Source organism: Fukomys damarensis, unplaced genomic scaffold, assembly GCF_012274545.1.
Source record: "Fukomys damarensis isolate Sample0158 unplaced genomic scaffold, DMR_v1.0_HiC HiC_scaffold_23, whole genome shotgun sequence".
Classification (NCBI taxonomy): Eukaryota; Metazoa; Chordata; class Mammalia; order Rodentia; family Bathyergidae; genus Fukomys; species Fukomys damarensis.
In genome coordinates, this window is record NW_022900935.1 from 15,719,284 (window position 1) to 15,737,849 (window position 18,566).

An 18,566-nucleotide genomic window follows, 5' to 3' on the forward strand; every position below is an offset into this window, starting at 1 on the left:
TTTTCATACTGTTCCATTATACTTATTTATAAATTTAGGCAGCATTTGACCACTAGTGTTGGTAGGACCACGGGGCGAATCATTTTAGTCCTCACAGTAAATAATGGAGAAGTCACAGGGAAGTCACTTGATCAACTGAACTGAACTATAATTTCAGGGACAATAAACTGAAGGGAAGGTAACATTTCTGAGCACTCGATGTGAACGGATGCATAGTGTTTCTTAAACTTTGCTGTCCTTAAGAGTTAACCGGGGAGCTAATTAGAAGTGAAGCTGAGCACATGAGCCCTCTTTTCCACGGCCCCAGAAATTCTCATCCATTGGAGCCAGAGGTGGAGATGCACAGGATGCTGAGATGCATGGTCCTTGGGCAGTTTTTGAGAAAAACTGTGCTCGGCAGAAGGATGAGAACTTCCCATTGAAGGAGTGACTGAAGAGTTCATTAATTCAAGTGATGAAAATAATTTTGTTTCTGTACTTTTAAACCTGAGAAAAGAATTCATGAACAAGTAAGTGATTTTTTTTCAAACTACCCAGGAGCCTATACAATCTCCCCATCTCTGCTTCCTCGTTTTTTCTCAGAACTGTCTTGCCCAGCATTATCTTTGAAGAAATATGAGCTCTCTGTCACAAGCGGGCCTTGTGCTTTGTTGGGGGCAGAACAATGGGCTAGAAAGGATTCCGGGGTCCTGATTGATGTGCTTGGCTGACTGTTCATGGCTCACATGAATTGGGCACTGACCAAAGGACGATTTAGACCAGTTAATCCACAAGGACCCATTTTAAAGAGAGCAAGACCGAGGCCAAGAGACCTAGTAATATTGCCTGGGATTGGGTGTTGGTCACACAGCGAGGTGATAGAACCAGGACTTTGAATTCAGATCTGAAGTCATCACTCTTAAACATTATATTTAAAGTACAAACCACTTAGTCACTAGAAATTTTGGTAAAAATCACTCAACTGCTTTCAGGTCCTTGGGAAATTACTCACTCACTGTCTTTGTTTGCCACCTTGCAGACACCTTGCAGGGATGTGTCTGGGTCTTGTTCTCCACTGTGCATGCAGCACCTTGCCATCTGGGTAAACAGTGGGTACCCAACATACTGAACACCTGCAATGGGTTTGGGGTAGAAAAACCCAGGAAAGTTTAATTCTAATAAGTGTTGCAACTCTTCAGCCCATTATCATTATTATTTTTTGAGGTCCACTTGCCCAGGTTTGCCTTAAACTTGTAATCCTCCCCCCTCCTCCTCCCAAGGAACAGGACATACAGGCATGAGCCACTGTGCCTGGCTTGAATATATTCATCTTTAATAAGTGTTTTCTAATTTTAGACTGCTCAACTCAACACAGATCTTGAAAATCATTTTAAAAGAAAAATCTAAAGCCAGGCATGGTGGTGCACACCTGTAACCCCAGCACTCAGGAAGCTGAGGCAGGAGGACTGCCATGGGTTGGAGGCCAGCCTGGACTACACAGTGAGTTCAAGGCCAGCCTGCACTACGTACTGTAGTGAGAACTTGTCTTAACAAAACAAAGCCAAATTTTAAAAACCTAAATATCCAGGGCCAGGGATTTGGCTCAGTGGTTCTGCCACCTCCCTCGCAAGTGCAAGTTTGATCCCTGGTACCCCCGCCCCCCAAATCTAAATATTGGGCCAGAGGTGTAGCTCTGTGGTAGACCTCATGTTTAGCATTCTTCAAGGCCCTGGTTCAATTTCTAGCACCAAAACCAAAAGCAAAGGGTCAAAAATTTACATTCATAATCACATTACCCAGGAAAAGAAAGCCCATCTTGACCTTCCTCAGATTATCTGCCTGTGTACAGCTGCTCCCACCTTCCTCCCATTTTCCCTCTGTGAATGGAACGAGGGAGCCTACCTTCAGGGAGGACACACACGGGACTGCTGTTTCCAGATGAAAAGGGCAGGACAAGGGCATTCTGGGGAATTAGGTGGGCCCAAGGGCACCATCTGCTTTACCAAGCCCAGCCTTGGCTCCTGCCTGGTGGCCCCCTCTGCAGGAGGCTACTGTGTTCCAGAGAGAGACCCCATGGCCTTTCTTTCTTTGAAAGTTTTATTTTTTATTGACAAATAATCATTGTACATATTTATTGGGTACAGTTTGATATTTTGATACAAATAAGGCTAGTTAACAAATACTTCACCTCATATCTTTACTGTTTGTGGTGAGATATTTAAAATCTATTCTTTTTTAGAAAATAATAAGCATCCCTTTATTTGCCAGTTGCCATTACAAAAACTGATTGCATTAGCAACAAAAGTGTCTTGAGTTGATGTGTTAAGTACAACATTAGTATTAAAATGTAAAGTTTTACATTGTCTTTACCACTTTGATCTTCTGAACAATTGAATTGAGCAAAATAAGGTAAAAGATTACACATTTATTTTGAGGAATGTAAAAGTCTAATTATTTAGTCTTTATTATAAAACTAAACTCCGAAGGTGTCCACAGAGTTGGCTTCTTTTTAAACTTTTCTCTTTAAATTAGTAGTCTAACGAGGATGAGAAAAGACAAAATCTGTTCTTACAGCTATTTTGAAATATACAGTATGTTGTCATTAACCATAGCCCTTGAGTAACAACTCACCAGAAGCTACTCTTCCTGTTCAACTGAAACTTTGTACCTTTTAACCAATCTCTCCTGTCCCTGCCCGCTTCAGCTTTTGGTACTCACCAGCCTGCTCTCTATGAGCTCCATTTTTTTGAGATTCCACCTATAGGTGCGATGCTGAAGTATCTGTCTCTCTGTACCTAGTTTATTTCACTTAGTGTACTTTCCTCTAGGTCCAACCAGGCTGAGCAACGTAGTGAGTTCCAGGCCAGCCTGAACTACACAGTGAGACTTTGTCTCAAAAAACGAAATCAACAACAACAACAAAAGAAGGCTGGGAATATAGTTCAGTGCAAGGCCCAGGGGTTCATTACCCAGTAAAACACACACACACACACACACACACACGCACGCACGCACGCACACAGAACTGGCTAGCTTGGGATCTGTCATCTTTTTTCTCTCTATCCTGAGTCCAGCTGTGTCCCAGGGGGGCTGTTCTGGCAGCAGCCTGGAGTGAAGATAACCGGATGTGGAGCCATACTCACCTTTATGGTACGCACCATGAGGGAGAAATAAATACGCGTCAGAAAGAAAATGATCTCTGAGATTTCGGGGTCATTTGTTACTACCACGTCTGTGGTGGCTCCAGGGTTTGTGGACTGTGACTTGAGCCTGAGCGTCACCTGTAAAGTGGAGATTACAGTGCATATTTCTCCTGGGAAGTTGTTCCCAGGACTTCTGTAAATAAATGGAATAAATTGAAAGTCCTTAGCCGAGTTCCTGGAGCTCAATATCTTCTTATTAAATGTTAGTTGGATTGCAATGTAGTCAGTGGTTGGAGAGATCAGATGTAGGTCGATGTATGATGACCCTAATTAAAACTGGATAAAATACCCATATTCACAGCACCACTATTCACAATAGCCAGAGGTGGAAACGATCCAAGTATCTATCATGGGTAAATGGATAAACAGAATGTCACATATATATGAATATATAAATATACACACATGCATATATAAAGGAAGAAAACTCTGACTCATGCTACAACACGGATGAACCCTAAAGTCATTATCCTAAGGGAAATAAGCCAGTCACAGAAAGATAGATGTTATATATTCCATTTATCTGAGGTGCCAAGGGTAGCCAAAGTCTCTGAAACAGAAAATAGAGCGGTAATTGCCGGGAGCTGGAGAGGGGGGGTGGCAAGTCACTCAGCTGGTTCAGAGTTTTAGTTTGAAATGATGAAAAAATTCCGGAAACAAGTGATTGGTGCGTGGCAGTGTGAATGTATTCAATGCCGCTGAGGTGTACACTTAAGAATTGTTAAAATGGTAAACTTCACACCTTCTATATTTATTTTATCACACTGAAAAACAGATAAAACTTCATTTTCATTGGACAAAGTCAACATTTTTCCTTTTTTACGCTGCTTTGTGTTGACAGATCTTATCTAGAATTCTTTCTTGCTCCAGAGCATACATTTTTCTTTGTTATTACTGTTTGTTATACGTGCCACACTGGCCATTATTTTAAAGAATTAAAACACTCTTGGGCCGGGGATTTAGCTCAGTGGTTCCACTGCCTGCCGTGCAAGTGCAAGATCCTGAGTTCGATCCCTGGTACAAAAAAAAAAAACAAAACAAAACCCACAAAAACAAAACAAAACAAAAAACCCACTGTTAAACATAACGCCAAGAACAACAACCAAAACCTACCCAGTTTCCCAGCCTGCTGCAGTAAACACAGTCAATGGCATAGTGTATCTGTTCCAAACATTTTTCCAAGCACTTATACTTACATTTATATAAATTTATACCAACTTGCATTTAAACATGAATCAGGTCCTAGCATGTACAACGAGATGTAATCTGCTTTCTTCTACTAAATAATAAACCCATGAATACTTTTCTGTATTACAAATATAAACCTGCATCATCATTTTTAGTGGCTGTACGGTATCCCACTGTATATGTGGGCATAACATCTTTATTTAACCAATTCTCCATTGATAAAATTTGGTTGCTCCAATTTTTTTTATTATAAGCAAGCTGTAGCAAACGTAGTAATAATGGAACCATTTTATTATTTCTTATGTATCAGAGACTATAGTGCTCCCTTAGCAGCACTCCTTAATCATCATGACAACAGTGTCAAGTATATTGTTATGATCACTGTTTTACAGATGGGGAAACTGTGGTTTAGAGAGGTTGAGTCACTTGCCTGGATCACTCAGCGAGTGAGCGACAATGCTGGGATTTAAACGGTGCTTTTCTCGGTTCTGAGGCTTTTAACTCATATGGAAGTTTCCTACGGATGTATATTCAAATCCTCTTTCTTCTGTAGTGTGTGTACCACCTACTTCAATAAGCGCCTTAAATCCCTTTGCTGCAATCACAGAATGCGAAGAATTTGGGAACAAGGAGATGAAAGGTCCCTTAATCAGCTCTTTTGCAACCTAAATGGAGCCAACAAGTCCTGGATCCACTGAGCTAAGAAAGTTTAAGGAAGCTGAGCACAGGGGTGCATGCCTATGACTCCAGAACTCTGGGAAACTGAGGCAGGAGGATCATAAATTCTAGCCCTGCCTAGGCAGCTTACTGAGATCCTGTCTCCAAAAAAATTAATTAACAAATAAATTCGTGGACTTGGCCACAAAGATGTTACGCTTTTCCTGGGCCCGACCAGAAGGCCCTGGATCTGGCTCATCTCTTTGAGTGCCAGCTTCACGCTCTTCATGGCTGCTTCGCCTGCTGTCAGCCCCAGGAGAGGCACAGTGGCTTCTCCGGGCTTATTTGGCATCTGAGACCTGCAGTGTGGCCGTGCTGTCCGAGAAGGTTCTCCCTTTGGTCCACAGCAAAGCCTCCAGAACACACCTGCCAGAGCACTGACCGCTCTAGATGGCTCTTAGCTTTAAGCCACTGGGCAAGGGCTTCTCCTTAACACAGGCCCTGAGAGCTGGTGTGGAAGCCATGTCCACCAAAGACTGCTTTGAACAGCCCGGGGGTGGAGACTGAAGGCACAGTCACTGGGCAAGAGCAGGAAACCTCAGGAGGGCGCAGAGAATGATACAGGGACAGGGAAGCTGCCAAAAAACGGGTGTCATCACACCAGCGGAAATCCATTGATTCTGGGTTCCCTTGCCAGAGAAGCGAGAGAGCTGCAGGACTTATCTGCCTGTCCCGTCGGTCACTCCCGTGGCAGAGAGGTCTCCTGTGGTTTTGAAAGCTGAGATGCAGGAACTGGCAGATGGAAATTGACAGGAGCAGCAGGCAGTGGTGAGACTCGTGGCTATGGATAGGGAATCACTAGTGCCTGCTACACCCTGAGACCAGTACTCCTGGGCCCCCGATTTCACTACGGAACTGAATCTTCGCATGCCAGTTCCCACTGAGAGCAGCATTTTAAACACTCATATGGAAGTTCACATACATTGAAATCTTATATTTCCTTATTTATACTTTTGCCTGGTTCTTCTATTCTGAGAGAGATCTGATTTTTGGTCTTATTCTTTTTTCTTCATTTTCTTTCCTTCTCTTTTTTTGGTACTAGGGATAGAATTCAGGTCCTTGTGCTTGCAAGGCAGGTGGTGGCACCACTAAGCTAAATCCCTGACCCTATTTTCTTTACTTTTTTGAGAGAAGATCTTGCTATGTAGTTCAGGCTGGCCATGAACTCACTATGTAGCCCAGGATGGTCTTGAAGTCTCTATGATCCTCCTGCCTCAGCCTCCGCAGTGCTGGTGTCTGCCACCATGCCTGGCTTTGGTCTTGTTCTTATTTCCTATAGTTTCGAAGACATATTTTTTCCTCCTCGTCCTCCTCCTCCCCCTCCATACTAGAGATTGAACTCATGAAGCCTAGAGCTATATCCCCACACCATTTATATGTGTATGTATGTATATATGTATTTATTTAGTTTTTTGAGACAGGGTCTCATTATTGAATTCATGCTGGCCTTGAACTCATGGCAATTCTCCTACCTCAGCCCCATGAGTGCTGGGATTACAAACATGTGCTACCACACCAGGGACAGACCTTTTAAATTTTTATTTTGAGACAAGATCTTGTTAAATTGCCCCCTGGCTTTGTACTTGGGATCCTCTTGCCTCAGCCTCCTGAATAGTTGGGATTACAGACTTGTGCCACCACACCCAGCTCTGTTTTCATTCATGCGGTAGTTACCCTAGGAATTTTAACTTGCTACCAGGCTTATAAAATTAAACATTTTTTTGATTAAAATTTTAAAATTAATCAACGTCTTTTTTCTCTGGACTATGCAGCAGCCTTAAACACTTTAACTTCATTAACAAGCCTCTACTTATATGCTATTGCTGCTGTATATTTTAACTTTACCTTATTTTTTTAACTTCTAGAAGATATTATAATTTTATGTAATCACTAAATAACATGAGACATTTTAATTTCTAAATATATGGGGATTTAGAAGATGTCTTTTCTTTATTAATTTATAGCATAGATGTATTATGGTCTGAAAACATATTATGTGCAAATTCAATACTTTAAAATTTGTTCAAGCCAGGCATGGTGGTGCACACCTGTAATCCCAGCACTTGGGAGTTCAAGACCAGCCTGGGATAGATAGTGAATTCAAGTCTAGTCTGAACTACGTAGTGAAAACTTGCCTCCAAAAAAATTGGTTGTTTTGATTCAGACTTGCTTCATGTCCCAGGACATATCTCTGTAAATATTCTATGAGTGCCAAACAAGAACACGGATTCTTCAGGGACCAGAATCTGTTCTACGGCTGTCTACTGTGTCAAGCTTGCTAATCATTACATCTATATTGAGATACAGGGCAGAATGCCCCACTATGATTGTGAATTTGTCTGTTTCTCTTTGTCATTCTGCCTTTTTTTCCTTTTATATTTTAAAAAACATTTTCCTGGTACATGCAAATTTAGACTTCCCAGTAAATAGAATTTTTATCATTATGAAATGACTCCCATTTTGAAGTTGTTTGGCTTTTAAGTCTATCATCTTCTATAATTAATTTAGTTGCATCAGCTTTCTGTTCGATATTTGCTGTGGTTTAAATATGTGTCCCCTCTAAAACTCATGTTGAGGGGCGGGGATTTAGCCCAGTGGTTCCATTGCCTGCCTGACAAGTACAAGGTCCCAAGTTTGATCCCCAGTACCAAAAAACAAAAACATGTTGAAGCCAGTTATGGTGTGGCACACACCAGTAATCTCAGTACTCTGGGAGGCTGAGGCAGGAAGAATTCAAGTTTGAGCCCAGCCTGAACAGCATAAGTGACTTACAGAGGCCTTGTCTCAAAAGTAAAAAAATTAAAAATGGCTGGGGATGTGGCTCAGTGTGAAGGCTCTGAGTCCAGTCTCCTGTGCTGCAAAACAAAAACAGAACAAATCTCATGTTGAAGTTTAATTACAGCTGTCATAATGTTAAGAATGTGATCTTGAAGTGGTGTTTGGGTCAGTAGGGTAAAGACTAAGTGTAGGTTAATTCTCTCTCTGTTCCTCACTCCCTTTCTGCCCCCTGCCTACCTCCATGTTACAGCATAGCAAGCAGGCCCTGGACAGATCTTGAACTTCCCAGCTTCGAGAACTGTGAGCCAATAAATTTCTATTCATTATAAATCACCCAGTCTCAAGATGCTACTGTAGCAGCACAAAATGGATCAAGACAGTATTTGATAATATGCTTTCCATTTTCTTCCTTTTTTGTATATTTATGCTTTAGATGTATTTCTTATAGATAATATGCAATTGATTTTTCTTATCCAATCTTGCAATCTTTGATTTTTGATTGATATATTATTATTTTATTTACATTCAATGTTCATTTAGACCTTCATTTTTGGTCTGCTGGAAAGAAAATATTTAGAATATCTGTGTTTAGACCTTCTGGTGGCAAACTACTCTTCCTTCCTTCCTTCCTTCCTTTTTGTGGTGATGGGGCTGGAACCACAACCTCACACACACTAGGCGAGTGCTCTCCCACCCAGCCACAGTCCAGTGTCAGGCTTCCGGGCTTGTCTGAAAATGGCACTGTGTGGTTGGTTCTTCCCCAGTGTCTAATATGCCCAGAATTTTACACCCAGCAAAACTCTTTCAAGAATCAAGGAAACAATAGATGTTCGATCACTCCACTGAATTCTTCCATTTAGTTCTTCCCTCCTGGAAACTGCTTTTCCTCAGTGATCTCAAAAATTTGGGTAGGGAGCACAGAAGGCATGGGGCTATTCAAACTTTATTGTCCTTTTCCTCTGACTCATCCCCTGATTTTAATGAATTCTTCTAAATTCTGTGTCTGTCCAGCCACTTTTTACTTCCTGCCTTTCCACCTTAGCTCCAACTGCTGTCATCTCTCAGCCAGACCCCAGCAGGGGCCTCCTAACTGGTGTCCCTGCTCCCTCTCTTATCACCACATTATATTTTTGACACAACATCCTTTTATAATGCAAAGGAGATATTGTTATTTTTTCCTCTCAAACTCACACCACACAGAGAATACAATGCCATCCTGCTGCCTCGTTTGCACCTGCTCTCCCTTCTGTCCCCCATGTTCCCCGGAATTGGGGCTGGTCCCGCCCTCGTTTCCTCCTCTGCTCAGATGTTCAGTCACCAACAAGAGCTTCCCTGATCGCACTTTCTAGAATAGCGGTCCTTCTACTCTGTGTCCCCTTGCCTGCTTCAGTGTGCTTCAGAGTGACTGTCAGGACGTGACATCACTTCACGGGCGCTGGGCTGTGAGCTCCATGAGAACAAGAACTTTATCTTAACTGTGTTTATCCCTCTGGTCTCGGACAGTCCCTGGTGCAGAGAAGGTTCTCACTGAATACTTGCTGATTACATGGCTGCACAGCAGGTCTATTTTAACACAAGAATGGGCGTTAAATCTTTGTAAAACAGCCCGAGCCCCGGCCCTCTTCAGCTTGTTACTACAAAGCTGAGTCTAATTCCCCAGCCATGTTAACGCTGTGCTTGTGCGATGACAAATCCCCTGACTCTCCTCAGAGGGCTCCCCAGCTATTTCTGGGTGCCCCCAGAGTGGGTAACAGAAGTGGTGCAAGAGTCGGTGTGTAAGGGCACCCGAGAGCTGCTTGTTAAATATTCAGGAATCCTGTGCGCCAGTTGTTACACTGTGGTGACTTGAAATTGGCCCCAGTGGGAATATTTACACTGTGGAAATCAGCAAATGCTACAAATCAGGGTGGCTTTTAAATTAAAAAGAAAAAAAATAGAGCCATTTTACTAGTACAAAGGTCCCCAAGCTAGTTAGAAAACTGCAGTCCCCAGGTGGCCTGGCTCTGCTCTGGCACGGCCTGTAGGAAGGCTCTTGACTCCCCAGCCCCTGCTGCTATCCTGGAAGGGGCACTGTGCCTGCCAAGGCTGCTGGGTACCCTTCCTAGGAGCCTAAGGTGAGCTTCGGAGTTGCCTACCCAGTAGATGCTGAAACGGAATGCAGAGTCAAAGCTTCCCTTGGCTTCTCAGCTCCCTGTCTGGTCTGACAGCTCTTTGAAATTCTTTCTTAAGAGATAGAGTCTTGCTATGTTGTTCAAGCTGACTCTGAACTCTTGGCTTAGAGTGATCCTCCTGCCTCAGCCTCCTGGGGCATTTTCCTTTCCCTTAAAAAAAACCATCTCCATAGTGGTGGTGCCTAGGGGCAGCTTGGGGACTCTGTCCCTCTGTGGCAGCATTTGTTGTTTACATTTTCCAGATCAAGAAGACAGAGGAAGTACTGAAGACAAAATAAAATCCCCTACACAGCAGGGTGTAGTGGTGCACGCCTATAATCCCATCATTCTGGGAGGCTGAGGCAGGAAGATCACAAGTTTGAGCCTAGCCTAGGTACTTTAGTGACTTAGTGTGATTTAGTGAGACCCTTCCTCAAAATAAAAAACAAAAGATGGCTGGGATGTAGCTCAGTGTGGGTTCAGTTTCCACTATCACATCTGCCCCCCACCTCAGGTGTGTTAGCACCAACCTGTATCCCAGTATTCAGGAGGCTGAGGCAAGAGGATCTCCCTGAGTGCAGGGCCAGCCTGGCCTACACAGTGAGTTCAAGGCCAGTTTGGACTATATAGTGAGACCCTGTTGCAAAAAAAAAAAAAAAAAATTCCTTTACTTACTTAAATCACTGTTGGCTGGCTTGTATGCTGCTGGAACCAATTTCTAACTGATTTAAGTTAGGTCCCCTAGGTCAGGAAAGTAAAAATACACATCTTCTACACAAGTACAACATTAAAAATAGTGTCCTTGGCTTCCCCAAGTTCCTCTCTAGCCTTTGAGGCTGTTGTGGGTTCCATATCTGTCCCAGGTCAAACCTTGGTGTCCAGGAGACATGCCAATGGGCGTCTTACTTGGGGCCTGACCTGTACGAGCATCCTGGTTGGTTTAACTCTCATTTTCCTCATCTGTAGAATAGGCTTAATACTCCCAGCTTCAGAGGGTTGATTGCTTGAAGGTTAAATCAGAAAATGCTCAGTGGGTGTTAACTCTCAGAGGCCCTGTGCTACACCTCATTGTTTCCTTAGGACACATTTGTAGAAGAGGAACTTCTTGGTTATAGTCTGTTCATTTAGAACTTGGATGGATACGGAAAACTGCTCTCCACCCCTGCCTATGTTGGAGATTGACCACAGGGCCTTTGTCCTGTACCTTTTCTATTTTATTTTTATTTTTTGGTATTGGAGATTGAACTCAGGTCCTTGTGCTTGCAGGTCAGGCACCAGAACCACTGAGCTAAATCCCCAGCCCCTCTATTTTTTAAAATTTTGAAAGAGGATCTCTAAGTTGCTTCAGTTGCCCAGACTGGGCTTGAACTTGTGCTCTTCCTCCCTCAGCCTTCGAGTGCTGGGATTTCAGGGATGTGCCACCACATTCAGCTTCCATAAGATTTACACCAATGCAAGTATATTTCATTTTCCTAGAACTTCATTCATCCTATGACTTGTCATTATCTTTTAGGCAAAAAGAGTCATCTACTTTCCCAGCCAGTTCTGCCAAGCCCTAATCTCCTATGTCATTTCTCTGACAGACACAGATATCCAAACTTTTTTATGGGATGCTGAGGGAGTGGAGGTCTCTGTCTTCTATAGTGTCTTCTGGCTGGAAGGGGCGGTAGATTCTACCTATTGGAGATTGTGTGCTCTCCAACTACCTTGGGGTACTGTGGCTCACTGGCTGGATTGAAGAAAGAAAAACCTGTCAGAAAACAGCAGTCTACAGCCATCTTGTCTGTACCACCCTAAATACACCCCATCTTATCTGATCTCGGAAGCTAAGCAGGGTCAGGCCTGGTTAGTACTTGGGTGGGAGAAAACAAAAGAGTTAGTGACCATTGAACTTCACTGTTAGCCCAAATATGAGGAGCAGGTCAGGTTTCCATGCTTCTTGTCGTAGCACTAGAGTCTTGCTTTTTGAAGAGAAATCTCAAGTCTTCCAGAGGCTCACAGGAATGTTTCTCCTCGTGGGTAGTCTTGTTCTTCACATTGTTCAGATGGTACTGGCTTTATTCTAGAAAGATGTATACAATTATCTCTGCTACCTTTATTGCAGTGGGTGCGGCAAGGATTACTGAGGAGGGGCCTTTACATTTTGTCTTTAATCAGCCAGAAAGTGTTCCCTCTTTCTAAGTTTTTATGAGCACTCAGTCCCCAGGATGGACAGTAGGTGGTCTGCCTGGATCAGGAGCTGGCAGGACTCTGTTTCCACACACTTGGATAGCCTGTTGCACTTGGCTCAGATTAATGAGGTATTGTAAGAGCCTCGTACTTCTGGGTCTACTATCATAGCGGAAGATAGAAATGGCCTCCCATATAATATCTCAAGTGGGCTCAAAGTTAGCCCAGCTTTCGGCATGTTTTGAACCCTCCTGAGTGCTTTTGGCAGCAGACAGAACCAGGACTCAGACGTCTCTTGGCAAAGTTTTGACTGAGCTCCCTTTAGGTTCTGGTTCAGCTCTTTAATTTTTAGTTTTTATCTTGAGACAGGGTCTCACTAAGTTACTCAGGCTGGTCTTGAACTTGGGATTCTCCTGCCTCAGCTTCCAAAGTAGCTGGGATTACAGGTGTGCACCATTAATGCAGATGTTTACATTTATTTGATTATCAGTGCAGTTTATCAGTCATTTATTTTTCTTAGAAAAGTTGCTCCTCCCCAGGGTTGGTAGATTTATAAAATATAGATGCAGGATGTCCAGTTAAATCTGAATTCTAGAGAAACAACAAACACTCTTAAAATCAAAATATGTGCAAATATTGCATGGAATACATCTATATTTTATTTGGTAATCCTCTTCCCACTTCAAAGTTATAAAAAACATTCACATTTATTCATAGTATGTAATAGTTTTGCTTAGAGTTTTGAACCACTTCAAATTTATTTTGTGAGATACATTTCTAACTTAACTTTTCCTTAAAAGAATAGGAAGTTGTCCCAATACACTATTGATCAATCTAGCAATTTCTTTTTTCTTTTTCCCCTTCTTTCTTTTGTGTGGTACTGTGCACAGAACATGCAGCCTCACACATGCTAGGCAAGCACTCCATCACAAAACCATAGCTCCCACAAGGAGCAGGCAGACCACACCACGCAGGATCGCATGGAGAAGCACCCAGGCCAGGTAGAAAGTAGTACGGTGTGGAGGAAAGCATGGGCAAGAGCCTTCACTATGGTTTTTCAGGAAGGAACGGGCAAAGAAGGCTTTGGGATTGGCTAATGTCTCTAAGGAATCAGCAATTTCTTACTATTTAGAAACCTATCATTGTTATGTAGAAAATTCTTTTGCAGAATTTGGTCTAATCTTTCCACTCAGTTTCATGAATCATTAGTCTGTAGTGTTTATCGTACTTTTAAAAATTTTCTGTATTTTATGGTGCTTTGACAGTTGGGGTTTTACTAATCATGGAGAGACTGCCCTTTCTTGGTTTGGCTGATTCCTTAGAGACATTGGCCAATCCCAAACCCTTCCCCTAAACCACATCCTTTCTGTAACTCTCACTCCCCGTCCTCTAAGCCAAGCCAGGACCAGGTATTGGACCACTTGGTGACCTATATCTCAGGGCCACTGAAATTGTTCACTATCCAATCCTATACTTGCTCAGCTACTTACCCAGCTTTGCCTATTCCTTCCTGAAAAACCATAGTGAAGGCTCTTGCCCATGCTTTCCACCACACCCTCCTACTTTCTGCCTGGCCTGGGCGCTTCTCCACGCGACCCTGCGTGGTGTGGCCTGCTTTCTCCTTGTGAGAGCTATAAATAATACATTTTTCTTTCTAAGGCAATTTTCTCAGCATCTTTATCTTACTACACCTGATTAAAGCAAAATTCCAGGAGGTTTTGAAAAGATTTTTATCAGTACCATATTGTTTTTAAGTTCTAAAACCTTGTAACATATCCTAGTGGATGGGAAAGTAGTTTCTCACTCATATCCTAGACTTTTCCTAAGTATTCTGATAGCTTTGTTCTTCAAATTAACTATGTGTGTACTGTATGTATATATGCATGTGGTACTGGGGAGTGAACCCAGGGACTTTGCACTGAGCTACATGCTAATCCTTTTAATTTTGTTTTTAAATTTTGAGGCAAACTCTTGTTAAGTCGCTAAGTTGCCCAAGCTGGGCTAGAACTTGCAATCCTCCTGGCTTAACTGCCAAGAATGCCAGGATTACAGGTGCACCACCACACATGGCCCAAAATGACTTTAGAATCGCTTTGCTAAATTGCAAGATTAGACCTTTAGGGTTTTTTAGTTAGAATATGTCAATTTTTATATTAATTTGAGGGACATAGGTGGGGCTTAAGCATTCTATTCATTAAGCTTTCTATTCAATACCAAGTATTTATCTCCAAGTCTTCTTCTATGTCCCTATGTATTTTTCCCCCCAAAAGACTTTGCATATTCATGGCAACCTTATTTCTATTTATTTTACATCTGCGCTGATGTTATGCATGTGATCTTTCCTTATTCTATTTCCTAACTACTACTTTTTATTGTTGGATGGGAACACTATTGATTTTTGTATATTTAATTTGTAATTGGCCACGTTCCTGAACTCACTTCATATTTTTAATGGCTTTCTGGACATCTCTCTAAGTATATAATCATATGAATTTTAAAATAATGACTATTTTGTCTCCTCCTTTCTAATATTTATCCCTCTTTTCATGTATTTTCCTTATTAAATCAGCCAGGACTCTCAGAACAATGTGAATTAAGAGTTGTGATAGGAATCCTTGATTGTTCATGTGCTAATGGACCTCTCTCTAGAGTTTCATTGTGAAACATGACACTTAAAGTTGGTTGGGGGCATGAGTCTATTTCTATTTTACTAAGATTTAAAAAAACTTGGTTATGAATATTATATTTATCAAATGTATTTTCATTATCTTTTAATGTATAATATGGTTTTCCTTTTCTATTTATTAATAAGATAAGTTATATTAATAGATTTTCCAGTATTGATCTATCTTTTTATTCCTGTAATAAATACCACTTGGCCATGGTATATTTTCCTTTTAGATCATTAGCATAGTCTTTTTCCTAGAATAAATTATATTAATAGACTTACTCTTATTGAACTATCCTAACATTCCTATAATCAACACCATTTGATCATGCTATATTTCTCTTTTAATGCCTTGTTAAGTTCTCTTGCTAATATTTTTTAAAGGGCCTTAGCTCAGTCTATAAACTCAGTTGTACAAGAAATAGCGTATTTCTCATTCTGCCAGTTTTATTGAGGAGTTTTGCATTAGTATGAGCAAGAAAGGTTGGTTTATTTTTTTCCTTTTCTGCACTAACCTTGTTGACTTTGCAGTACGGGGTCTTTCTAAAGAACACAAGGACAATTTTCTTCTTTCTCTATGTGCTGGTACAATTGTCCCTGTTACATAGGATGCATTACTCCCCATTTGCTACTGGAGGAGACAGAGGTTCATACCTAGCACCACTAAGCCGCCTGATACCAACATTCTTGGGAGGTATAATTTGTTACCAAGAGGCAATATAGCATTGTAATTGTCTAGTCTGTTTGTGCTGCTGTAACAGAATATTTGAGACTGGATACTTTATAAACATTAGATTTTTTTTTTCACATTTCTGGAGATGAGTCATCTGAGACCAAGGCACCAACAGATCCAGTGTCTGGTGAGGGTCTGCTCTATCCCTCGTGTCTTTTCACAGCAGCATTTTCACAAAGCGGGAAGGCCCGAATGGAATAGTTGGTTTCCTGGAGCCATTTTATAGGGTACTATACTAAATCCTTGGTTTACAAACATTTGCATCTTGAACTTTCACAGATACAAATGGACCTCACATTACAAATATTTGTAGATTCAAACAAATCTTGGAAGTAACTCACATGTCTACCTTACCATTTGATATAACTAAAAATAGTTTATTTACAGTATTTGTGTGTGTGTGTTTTTATGCTTTACACTGTACATTTGTATCAAAGATGTATGATTTATTTTGTCCAATTTGAGAACGAATCCAACTTACGAACATTCTCTGGGAATGGAACTCATTCATAAGTGGTAGAGTTACTATATTCACCCCCCAAAGGCCCTACCTCTTCATACTTTGAGGTTTCAGTTTCCACATACAGGTTTGGAAGGACACATACATTCAAATGACAGCAGTAGGTAAGAGTTTGGGCTTGGGGGACAGGGTAAAGTCAGGTGGCCACGAGGGGAGAGTCAGGACTAAGTAAGGAAGAGTTGGCCTTAGTGCGGTGGGCACTGTTCAGTGACGAGAGTCAGGATGCAGCAGGCAGAGGAAAGGAAGTTCACTCTCCTAGGACTGGGGCATTTATTTCCTCCTGCCCTCAGACCCTGGCAAGTCCAAATTCATCAGCCTTTGGACTCCAGGGTTTGCACCAGTGGCCCAGTTTCACAGGCCTTTGGCCCGGGACTGAAAGTTACACCATCAGCTCTTCTGATTCTCTGGCCTTTGAATTTAGACTGAACTGAGTTAACAACTTCCCTGGTTCTCTAAATAGCATATGGAGGGACTGCTCAGTCTCTATAATTATCTATCATCTATCTATCTATCTATCTATCTATCTATCTATCTATCTATCTATCTATCATCTATCATCTATCTATCTTCTATTGATGATCTTCCTATCATCATATTTATTTCCTTATAGGTTCTGCTGCTCTGAGAACCCTGACCACTCGGTATTTGGTGAAGAATGCTCATTCCTGATCTTGCCTCTTTTATTTTCAATTTGTATCCCTCACACCTCAGTGACCTTAAGGCTCAACCCGGAGTTCGATCGCGAGAGGTTTTGGAGGAGGCTCGACGAGGCGGCCGTGACAGTGGCTCAGGAAGCCACGACTCTGACCGTGATCTCTCGACTGCTGCTGCCCTCTCCTCAGGAAACCCAGGGGATATGTGAGCAAGTCCAGGCTGCCCTCAAAGCAATGGCTGCAGTATACTGTGTCCTTCCTAAGGACCAAGGGATCACCCTGAGAAAGCTGGTACGGGGCACCACTCTGGACCTTGCGGACCGTATGGCTCAGCTCGTGGAAATACTTCTCGCTCCAACTCAAAGCCCCGAGAACAGCCACCTTATTTCCTGCAACAGTGTCTGGGATGCGTGCCAGCAGGTGCCTCAGATACCAAGAGATAAAGCTGCGCCTCTTTGAATGCTGACAAAGAGTGTGGATTACGGGAAAGATGAACGTGAAGAAATGGAGCAGGCTGTGGAGTGAGACCCTTACTCGGGACCCCTGCACGACTCTGCGGAGGACGCTCTGGGAGCCGTGGTGATGAGGCCGAGGCGTGGAGCTTTCTGAGCAGTCGGGATGCGCGCTGGTCTGAGGAGCACCGAGAGCTCATGGCCCCGTGCCTGGCGCCTCTGAGAGCGTCCAAAGCCTGCCTGAAGAAGATCCAGATCCTAGTGGCAGGGAATGGCAAGAAGGACCAAGTGGCTCAGCTAGATGCCACTGTGGACATTTCTGAGGGGATCAACCCCAGTGTGGGCGATTTGGCTCTAAGCATGTATCTGCCTATGTGTCATCTGACCGTGCGAATCAACTCTGCGAAGCTTGTATCTGTTTTAAGGAAGGCACTGGGAGGGTACAAGAGCAAGTCACATGACCCCTCAGCCAGAAGATAGTTGGATCCCTTTACTCTTTAATGCTGTTGATCATTGCATGAACAGAATTAAGGAGCTCACACAGAGTGAAACTGAATTATAAGTTTTCAGATTCATTCATAGTCTCCTGTCTTCCTGTCTCATTGTTGCATCCAGGCTCTGATTCTGCTTTTAAAAATGGACCTAGCATACTTGCTAAGTGGAAAGAGAGTTCCTGTCTGCATTTAGCATGAGACTGCTTTAGAGACTGTTGCTTAGGCCAGATTGGCAATTATTTATAAACCATATGAGTGTGATATGTTTTTCTCTGCTAGATATGAAAGATAATTGCATGAGTTTATGTTCCTGAATTGCCTCAGAGATTCCTAAGGAAGTTACCCGATTTCTTATTCTACTTCGTGTGTTGTTTCATTGTTAAAGATGTTGATGGTCTCAATAAAATGTTAACCAGCTGCTAGCAATTCAGTGAGTACCCTTTCTTTTGGGTTTGTGGGTGTCAAGATCTGATTGTGATCAGATGTGTATTTAGAACAAAAATATTGGACTTTAGTTTTTTCAGAGATAACCACAGGCACCCCTTAGTGCTTCAGCATGTTATATAATATTATTTTCATCGGCAGGTCCTCCTGAATATTGTCTCAGGCTCTTCAGTGCCTCTAACATAGATTGGCCTTGCACTCATTTGTTAGGTTTGCTCATTTTATTTATTTATTTATTTATTGTTGTGGTACCGGGGATCGAACTCGGGTCCTTGTGCTTGAGACGCAGGCTCCGGAACCACTGAGCTAAATCCCCAGCCAGGTTTGCTCATTTTATTGAACAGATTTGGGTTTTTTTTATACCTACCTGATGTTCTCTGTAATAAATTTACATGTGTCCCCAAGTGTAAATACCACG

The 18,566-nt window shown here is 42.3% G+C and overlaps 1 pseudogene; it reads left to right on the forward strand.

Moving 5' to 3' along the window:
- The window catches only part of LOC104860419, a 28,843-nt pseudogene extending 10,721 nt beyond the window's left edge, over positions 1-18,122 (forward strand).
- The last annotated feature ends 444 nt before the right edge of the window (positions 18,123-18,566 follow it).